This window comes from Carassius gibelio, chromosome B1, assembly GCF_023724105.1.
Source record: "Carassius gibelio isolate Cgi1373 ecotype wild population from Czech Republic chromosome B1, carGib1.2-hapl.c, whole genome shotgun sequence".
Taxonomy (NCBI): domain Eukaryota; kingdom Metazoa; phylum Chordata; class Actinopteri; order Cypriniformes; family Cyprinidae; genus Carassius; species Carassius gibelio.
Window position 1 is genome coordinate 13228146 of NC_068396.1, and position 9325 is coordinate 13237470.

Below are 9325 nucleotides of genomic sequence, written 5' to 3' on the forward strand. Positions count from 1 at the left end.
AATTCAATAACAAACATATCAAGATGGGTGTTTCAATTCTCCCATAGAGGTGATAAATTAAAGACACTAGAGTGTAGACTTCATGTGTATGTCCAACATCTACAGGTACTTCTCAATAAACTCGAATTTGTGGAAAAGTCAATTTATTTCAGTAATTCTATTTCAGTAATTCAACTCAAATTGTGAAACTTGTGTATTAAATAAATTCAATGCACACAGACTGAAGTAGTTTAATTCTTTGGTTTTTTGTTCTTTGAATTGTGATGATTTTGGCTCACATTCAAAGAAAACCTCAGAAAATTTCAACAAATTAGAATATGATGACATGCCAATTAGCTAATCAACTCAAAACACCTGCAAAGGTTTCCTGAGACTTCAAAATGGTCTCTAAGTTTGGTTCACAAGGCTACACAATCACGGGGAAGACTACTGATCTGACAGTTGTCCATAAGACAATCATTGACACCCTTCACAAGGAGTGTAAGCCACAAACATTCATTGCAAAAAAAGCTGGTTGTTCAAAGAGTGCTTTATTCAAGCATGTTAACAGAAAGTTGATTGGAAGGAAAAAGTGTGGAAGAAAAAAATTCAAAACTAACTGATAGAACCACAGCCTTTTTGTCAAGCAAAATCGATTCAAGAATTTCAGTGAACTACACAAGGAATAGACTGAGGCTGGGGACAAGGCATATAGACGTGTTAAGGAATTTGGCTACAGTTGTCGTATTCCTCTTGTTAAACCACTCCTGAACCATAGACAACGTCAGAGGTGTCTTAACTGGGATAAGGAGAATAACTGGAGTGTCCAGTGGAACAAAGTCTATGGGATATTGTCAAGAGGAAAATGAGAAACAAGAGAACAAAAAAAGCTGATGAACTGAAGGCCACTGTTAAAGAAACCTGGGCTTCCATACCACCTCAGCAGTGCCACAAACTGATCACCTCCATGTCATGCCGAACTGAGGCAGTAATTAAAGCAAAAGGAGCCCCTACCCAAGTATTGAGTACATATTCAGTAAATTAACATACTATCCAGAAGGCCAACAGTTCACTAAAATGTTTTTTTTTGTCTTATGAAGTATTCTAATTGGTTGAGATAGTGAATTGGCTTTTTTTTTGTTGTTGTTGTTGTTAAATGTGAGCCAGAATCATCACAATTAAAAGGACCAAAGACTACTTCAGTCTGTGTGCATTGAATTTTTTGAATTTAATACACAAGTTTCACAATTTGAGTTGAATTACTGAAATAAATTAACTTTTCCAAAACATTCTAATTTATTGAGAAGCACCTGTATACTCGCATCAAAAATAGTTTGTTCTGTATACACACAAACTGATTGTTTGTGTATATAGTAATCATCAAGTCCTCATGTTGCAAACATGCTCCACGTTAAACAGCTCCAAATACAGCAACATAATAAACTAGTCATTATGTCTAATGTTAAAGCAATTGACTGCAAAACCCAGGAAGAAACAGTGTAGCATTTTAAAAATGTCTCACTGCCAACATCCTTTTTTTAAAATGTGTGCTTAAATGTATAGAAAGAGACCTATGTTAGATACAGAAAATGACTCAGTCATTTCAGACAGTTTTCCAAAGTCTATTAGAATCAATTTAAGAAATATCTTCAAAAGAAAAAAAATCCAAATAACTGCACACAATTAATGTTAGATTTATCTTCATTCAGCATAACAAATTTGTAAACAGAAACTGATACCTGGGTAATTTCCAATCTGCTTAATAATATATGCCTACATACAGATTCAAACAACAACACTCTTTGAGAAGGTCCTCAGCTGGTTTGGATAATATATAGAAAGCAGGGATTATTAACAACTATAAATCTGCGAGGGCCCCTATGATTTTTGGAGTCCCCCAGGGCTCAATCCTTGGACATTTTCTGTTCGATCTGTATATGCTCCTACTATCATCCAAAAAACTAATTTTCTTACCAAATCTATGCAGAATACACCCATATCTACCAAGCTCTAACATCAAGCCATTACAGCTCTGCCTTAGTGAAATTAACTTTCAAAAGCTTAACAAGACGTACATTCTTTTTATTCTGTTTGACCACTATCTGACTTCATTTAGGAAAAAAAAAACTTTCTCTTTTCTCTTATCATTCCCTGTTTAGCTTGTTCCTGTGACTATTTGCCTCTTTAAGATAAATTGCTTGATATATTTCCCAATTTTAAGTCTCTTTGGATAAAAGCATCTGCTAAATGAATAAATGTAAATGTAAATTTAAATGTATCCAAACATAACCTAGAAAAAAATCATTCATAAGATCCTGTAATATGTTGCAAAAATAGTTTTTTCTTATACTGCACTGTTCTGCATGTTTTTGTATGTGCCTGTTTCTTAGTAAACTTTATCTTTGTCAGATCTGCTTTTATCTGATTTACAGTATATATACAGATAAATACTCTGAATCAAATCAGTTAAAAGCATATCTGATAAAGATAAAGTTTACTATCTAACAGACAGTCACGTACAAGAACAGTACAGTATAAGAAAAAATGAGTTTTGCAACATATGACAGGATCTTATTCAGGATTTTTTTATATAAATATATAAAAATATACCAATAAAAATAAGAGGAGGAAGTGATTGTGTTTTATGTCATGTGATTTTGTTTTGACAAGGTAAATGCAAGCTAACAAAACTGTCATCCGAATATAAACAATTCCTAAAACCATATAATGTAATTGACACTTTCATTTTCATGTGTAAACACACACACACAAATACAGACACATGCCAAAATCCTCTTTTTCTTTAGAGGGAAAGATGCACTCGGTCAAAAGAAAAAAAAAAAAATGAAAAAATACACAAAGAAATTAATAGTACTTTTGATAGTATATGTTTGCTCATGTAAAAATGTAAGAGCACACAAACCCCATTTCAAAGTCTCAAAACATTCAATGCTTCAGTTTTTTTAATGATGACATCTGTTTCAGACAAAAGAGAAAAAGTTGTGTAAGAGCCACAACTTTGTCTTCTTCGAGATGTCTACCTCTTGTTGCTAAGCAACAGGTTTAGCCTGGGAGAGACTTTATTTCACCCAGTGTTTTAAAGCTCACTGGTATTGTGAGTTTTAAAACGGTAGTTTCTTGTCAAGTTTTGCATCATGAAAACGAAGCCTGCTGTGTGGCATGTTATCTAGCTATTCATTTCCAGTGATTGTCGTCACTGCTCCTTGTTGTCAGAGTAGCTCATGGCGGCTGTCAGGAGTGTTTAACTGCATGAGGCTCAAAAGAGAAGGAGAGGTGACCATCCTCCCTCTGGTTAGACTCATCCTCACATTCATCGCATCCTCTCCTATTCCTATTTCCCTTTACTCCATTACCCTTCACACTTTCTGTCCAACTGTCGGACATTTCTGTTCGATTAGTACCCAACTAGTGACGGATGACTAAAAAATGTATCAACTTTTATGTTGAGCTGATCCTTCCTGTAGGTCACAAAGAATTATTTGGTCATTATTTCAGTTTTCCATAACGTAGATCACTGTCCATTTCTATAACTCACTTACTCTTACTCTATAAAAACAAGTAGGATTTTAAGTGTTAAATACCCCCATATGGCAAAAACACAAAAACCAACTAAAGACCAAGTACCGTAACATGCATTTTTACATTGTTTATCATACTACAAAGAAAGGTTGTGTCAGAGGTCATGTGATATAATTCCCTATCAGAGAGAAAAGATCACAGCACTCAGTGAAGCAAACATTGATGATTTTGATCTATAATGCAGTGTAGAACATCTTATTAGACATGAACAAAGAGACATTGACTGAAATCATGAAAAACTGCCATGGAGAAAGCATGGATATAAGCAATATTAAAAGTAGAACATCACTGCAGAATCCACAGGATATCTACACTGACAGTAAAATATTCCAATTAGGTAAAAAAAAATCACTGTACAATTCCTTTCGAATATTACAAGCTCGGAAAACAGACAGTTGGAATATTGAGAATGAAAACAGCAGGTGCTGGAAATACATATTTCATTATTTTGCTTGTTATTTTCCCAGCACTCTATTCCCTCTTGATTCCCTATAATGGTGGCAGCGCTCACTTATACTTCAAAATAAATGAATAAATCTGCCAAATGTGTTTGCTTGTGTTGTGATATTTTTGTTGCTCCAATTTTGGCCCTGTATCACTAAGCTCTTGTGGGAAGTTAAAGAGCTTTTTCTGACACTGAAAGTAAACAAGAAATGCTAAGAGATGCATTTTTGCTCACTTGTTTGTCATATTGATGGCATACTAATCCAAATAATAAAAAATAAGTGAATTAAACTGTATAACATAATGAATATCAGATATACAGTATTGTTTAAAATGTGTTTTTAGTATTGTACATGCAAGAACATGCAACTGTTCTTTTTGTGTGTGTGTGTGTGGGGGGGGGGGGGGGGGTGCTAAAATGAACAAACATGGGAAAATTGAAATCTGAAATCCAAAAAGATTAAACGATATCTCCAGCAAATGAAATAGTTATGTATACAGGAACATTCTGTATGCAAAAAGCACAGTGACCTACCATGCACAAACATAATCATGCCATGGCAAATCTCTATCACTGCATTGCTTTGTAATCTGGGACTCTTTTGTACTGGGTTGATCTTTTTCTGATTATGTTGTTGCGGTAATTTAGAGCTGATCAATCATTGATGTTGGCAAAATCCCAACAGCAGAGCATGATAGTCTGCTCGGCAATAGAGGACCTTGATAAAACTTCAATGCACACTAAAAAATCCTGGGTTATTTTTTCTACCCAAGTGCTGGGTTGAGCCATTTGGGTAAATTTTTTGGGTTATTTTCTCAGTCTTGGGTAGTTTTTGGGTAGTTCTATGTAACCCAACCGCTGGGTTATTTTCTGGGTCGTTTTCACTGAGAGCTGAATCAATGCACCCCCTCCCCCATTCGGACGCAATAACCCAGCTCATTGGGTCAAATCAACTCCGCGCAGGATCAGCGCTGACGCAGCGCGAGCTGACTGAATTCGAGGTGGAGGTGGATGCCACACACACGCTGTAATATTTGGAGAAATAAGGTTCGTATCAATATATTTATACATTTGACATGTATTTTTAAACATATTTACACACATACCATTATAATGAGCGAACGAGCGATAAAAAGGCAAAGAAATGTGCGACAACAGTCACGTTTACATGACATTAAATGCACCGCCAGATTCGCTCGTTTTGGTTTGCTGGTAATGCCTGCTGGATAGTAAATACGTTTTCTTCAGTTTTTATGTGTTAAACGACCCTTTTGTCAAAGTCTTACGTTTCTTCTTAACTGTTTAATGACATAATTTACTTCAAAGTCCATTAAGTCAATTAATTTCAATGCCACGAGATCAATGTGATGTAAACGTGCATTCCTTGACTTGCCCATCCCCCATCTTACTGCATGCAGTGCTAAGTCAAAACAACCCAATTTTTGGGTCATCTGTCGCGGGCATATTTTGGATCGTTACAGGAGAAAATATTTTAAAAACAAACTGACTTCAGCCTTTTTTTCTGGTGAAATAAAGGTTTGTATTGGTCTTTTTATCATTGAATCGTTACCGATTGGCAAAAATGTCCCATTCTGATTTTAAAATATCACTTAACGTTATATGATAGATCATAAAGCATCCTGCATTTGCGAGCACCAGAGATAACGTTACCTATTTTTTTTTCTGTCTGATGCGTTTCGGGTTTTTTTTCACAATAAAAATACATTTCTAATAATTTATTCATTTAATAAATGTATTATTATTTGAAATCCAGGTAAGTGTCAATTAATCTTGGACTAAAATATATTGTTTTTTCCCCTCAGACCTGCTCTTGACTGTCCGTGGTGGCAAATCCACAGCCTTTCGCTGGAGGTGACACTTTTATCTCATCTAATTTGAATGATTGCCATACATTGATCATAATACAATTACCATAAACCATAAAAAACAGCTGTTACTATTATTAAAAAGATCCGGTAACGTTATTGTGGTTATACCCGTTTAGTTAAAGGTTTAACGTTACTTCACCCAATAATCAAAATTATGTCATTAATAAGTCACCCTCATGTTGTTCCAAACCCGTGAGACCGTGAAACTGTCTTCCGAAGATGAACGGAGGTCTTACTGGTTTGGAACGACTTGTGAGCAAATTATGAGCAAAGTGAAATGTTAAGCAGTATAATTCAGGAATCAGTTTGCATGGAGTTTAGAAACATCCAGGATTTACTAGTTAAAGTGTTGAAAAGCTCTGAAGAGTATTTCTGTTTTTATGGAAACTAATCCTTTTACATGTAAAAAATGTTCATAAGCCTCTATTTGATTAACAGCATTGCTATTTCTTTGTCCAGTAGAATCAACCGTATCTGATGAGAGAGCTGAGGAAATTAAACAATGGCTGAGAAACAACACACAGCCCATCAGCCAGGTGGAACAGTACATGCGAAAAATATGTTTGAGGTCCTCCATGAGTTTCCTCGGCTAACTACCTCAGGCATGGTATGTTAACATAATGTCTTTGTCATATGGTAACATGAGTTATATTAAGTCTTTTTTGAGAAGTTTTTTTTGTTATTTTTGCTTTTAGATTGCACAGGACTTTCACATTTTACATTAAGATGAAGCCCCAAAACTGTTTGGAAAATGGCTGGTATACTGACAGGATCTTGCTTTTTGTGAGCGAGAAGCAAAGCTTTCATGTACAGCTGAAGAAATGACAGAAGGTTAAAATGTTTCTACAATATTTTGATATTATGGGCCAGATTTACTAATAGCTTGCACCATAGTACTGTCAGGATTAATATAGAAATGCAGTGATGAAAAAAATCTGTGTTTTTTTTTATTTGCATATTGTCAGTGGATCAACAGCACAACTTTACACTTCAGTCTACACTTTTATGGGATTTTGGACTCACGCTAATTTGACCTTTTTAGTAAGTCTGGCCTTATATTCTCAATGACAACTCGCTTCTGTTTTTACTAGTGTTGATGAATGTAATATTATTTTCCTACAGATGCAAAGGGAAATCTTGCACTAAAGCTATTACCTGTTTTGCTTCTACCTCCACCCTACAAAATTGGCAGAAAAACAGTCCGACCCAGCATTGATGAAAGCAAAAAAGCTTTCATTGACATTCAGCCTGTAAGTACAACTTTACAGAAATTTACTTCAATCATTTAATGACTTCACCAGGTTGAATACACTACCATTCAAAAGTTTGGGATCGGTATGATTTTTTAAATGTTTTTAAATTAAGTCTCTTCTGCTTACAAAGGCATTTATTTGATCCAAATACAGCAAAAATAGTAATGTTGTGAAATATTGTTACAATAAATTAATATTTGCCATTTGAATATATTAAGAACATTTTTATGTGATCAAAGCTGAATGTCCAACATCGTTATTCCAGTCTTATATATAGTAACATGTTGACAAGATATGCTCCATAAGAACTTTGTAATTTAATTTATAATGTATCTTGGATAAATAAGTCTGAGCTCACAATTTTTTTTTCTGTAGATAATTTTCATTACTAAAACATCTTACTGGCAAATTTCTAGTGTCCTAGCTATAATTAATTTTACTAGACAGATAAAAAAAAAGTCTTTTTTTTTTTCAGTTTCACACTCTAGCAAGTTAAGGTCTTTTGCTTTTGTAGGGCAGAATATTAAATGTAGAAATTAAAGTAAAATTAAAGTATTTCAAGTGTTACCAAAACTCTTTTGACTTGCTTTGCATCCCTGTCAGTGGCTCTGTCAAAGTGGGCCAGATCAAGCTGTAATAATTTTCAGGTATTTTGCCTCATCCAAAGCTCTGGCTATACAAGACCTACTGTTTCTAAAGACTGCTTGATTGAATAAACAGTTTCGAATGAATCCCCAACCCACCACCCATACCCACACCACTGACACTCCCATTTTGTTTCACCTTTATTAATTTGCATTATCTGTCCTTTAGGTTGGAACAAATATGGTGGAGTACCTCCAGCAGGCTGAAGCATCAAGACCTTACCCATATGTCCTGTAACTTGAAAATGGACACATTGCGTCGCGGGCATTTGTCATCCTCGCAGGAGAAGCTTTGGAACAAAGAACTATTGTTTAAGGGGAAGTCATGGCCTAATGGTTAGAGAGTTGGACTCGCAATTTAAGGGTTGTGTGTTCGAGTCTCGGGCCGACAGGAATTGTAGGTGAGAGGAGTGAATGTATAGTGCTCTCTTCCACCCTCAATACCATGACTTAGGTGCCCTTGAGCAAGGCATCGAACCCCCAACTGCTCCCCGGGTGCCGCAGCATAAATGGCTGCCCACTGCTCCGGGTGTGTGTTCACAGTGTGTGTGTGTGTGTGTTCACTGCTCTGTGTGTGTGCACTTTGGATGGGTTAAATGCAGAGCGTGAATTCTGAGTATGGGTCACCATACTTGGCTGAATGTCACATCACTTTCACTTCACTTCATTGGGATAGTAAATGTATGTTTCAAATCGTTTTATGTTTTTGATGTAAACTAACCGAAACATTGTTTCTATATTAGGGAGTTTATTCATAATATTTTTGAGTTGGAGGGAAGTGAATCCCCAACAGTGAAATTTTTGCACTGGGCACTACATTCTTGCAAGTAGATTATAAGAGGTTCTTTGAACAAACAGTGGTTCAAGAACACGAGGTAGCATTTTAGTTTAAGTTTTATTTGCACATGAGATTTTTGTTCTGTTTTTTTTTTTTATTTTTTATAAACAACTGTTTTATTGCTTGAGGAAGAGTATTACTTTATGCGTACTGATTATCAATTACATTTTTATGTAAAAATCTTTTACTGCCAATACGTTGTATTTCATAGATTTATTTTTGTGTTCATTTTGTAGACTTAAAACAACAGGTCCATAATGTAGACTTAAAACGAATGTGCTTTGTAACAAACAGTTCTTGAGGTAAAGTATTTTAGTTTTAATTTCATGTGCATATGGATTATTTAAAAATAAGTATTTATTTGTATATTTAAAAAAACCTTGAGGTTTTTTGGAGTTCATGAATTTCATGAGCATATGGATTAAAAATAATATGAATAATTTTTTTAATGCATTACTAAACCTTGTGGTTCTTTGGAGTTTATGAATTCAAATGTTTTTTTCTAAACATTTACAGTTTAGAAAAGTTACAGAGGCAAACCATAAAAATGAAAGAAATTGTTTTAAATACTGTTTATAAATGGAATTTTATTTTTTTTGTTTTGTATGATCTCTTGAATTTTTGGTTGAGGTAAAGTGTAATTACAAAGTGTAATATGCTGAAAGAAAAATAAAGAT

At 34.7% G+C, this 9325-nt stretch overlaps 1 long non-coding RNA gene across 4 annotated transcripts; it reads left to right on the forward strand.

The window, feature by feature from the left end:
* Window positions 1-4990: 4990 nt before the first annotated feature.
* LOC127948599 (uncharacterized) lies at window positions 4991-9253 on the forward strand. 4 transcript variants are annotated; one of them, XR_008152126.1, is made up of 6 exons: window positions 4991-5071; window positions 5848-5896; window positions 6373-6520; window positions 6609-6744; window positions 7036-7163; window positions 7980-9253. It is a non-coding gene; the product is annotated as an uncharacterized LOC127948599 (long non-coding RNA). The 4 variants fall into 4 exon arrangements; XR_008152127.1 differs by having other exon boundaries at window positions 4993-5071; window positions 6376-6520; XR_008152129.1 differs by lacking the exon at window positions 6609-6744 and having other exon boundaries at window positions 7980-9252.
* The last annotated feature ends 72 nt before the right edge of the window (window positions 9254-9325 follow it).